Source organism: Mirounga leonina, unplaced genomic scaffold (assembly GCF_011800145.1).
Source record: "Mirounga leonina isolate KUSES-001 unplaced genomic scaffold, KU_Mleo_1.0 Mir_447, whole genome shotgun sequence".
NCBI lineage: Eukaryota > Metazoa > Chordata > Mammalia > Carnivora > Phocidae > Mirounga > Mirounga leonina.
Window position 1 is genome coordinate 1,126,373 of NW_023270757.1, and position 828 is coordinate 1,127,200.

Genomic DNA, 828 nt, shown 5'->3' on the forward strand with positions numbered 1-828 from the left:
GTACAAGTTGTTAAAAAAAATTTTTTTGAAGGAAGTAGGATTTATTGGTGGGCATGAATAAGAAGGGAGTAGGGCCGAGGTTCTCATGAGTGCAGAGCCTGCCATTTGTCCAGGGGGCCATGACTAGGAATATATTTGACCCCACAGCCATTGGGGATAAGCTGCTTTTCAGCCACCTTGTCTCCAAATTCATCCACATTGAACTTAGGAAAGCCCTGCTTCTTGGAAATGTGGATCTTCTGGCAGTCAGGGAACTTGAACTTGGCCCTGCATAGAGCCTCAATCACATGCTCCTTGTTCTGCAGGTGGGTACAGATGGACATGAAGACTTGGCGAACACGGATCCTGGCCACTGCACCCTGGTGCTTTCCAAAGGCACCCCACATAACTGTTTGGAGCCTGGACTGGGGATAGCATGAGGTCAGACATCAATGTCTGCTGAAAAGGCTGTCTCCAAGATCTTTTGGGGCAACCCATTCAATCAACGGGCTGCATACACTATCAAGGGGACTACCGTTTGTAGCCATTGTACACTGGGCCCCCATGTGGAAAGAGCACAAGTTATTAAAGTAGAAAACACTTTCGTTCCAGTTGGGAAATAGTCACATCTTTGATGACCCAACTGCTCTTAAGCACCTCAAGATCCACTCAGACATCCCCTTAGTCTCCATAATTCAGTAACTAAAGGGTACCAAGGGCGTGTCAGTGGTTAAGAATTGTATTAGTCCTACGTTTTCCCTTCTGTGTTTTTGTTCACAGTGTTCCTTCTGCCTTGAATCATCTCTTTCACCTCTTCACCTTGTACCTCATGTATGTCACAGAGAACTA

The 828-nt window shown here is 46.3% G+C and overlaps 1 non-coding gene across 1 annotated transcript; it reads right to left on the bottom strand.

Moving 5' to 3' along the window:
- Positions 1-445: 445 nt before the first annotated feature.
- Positions 446-580, bottom strand: LOC117999101. Its single transcript, XR_004676214.1, has one exon. It is a non-coding gene; the product is annotated as a small nucleolar RNA SNORA70 (small nucleolar RNA).
- Positions 581-828: the final 248 nt, after the last annotated feature.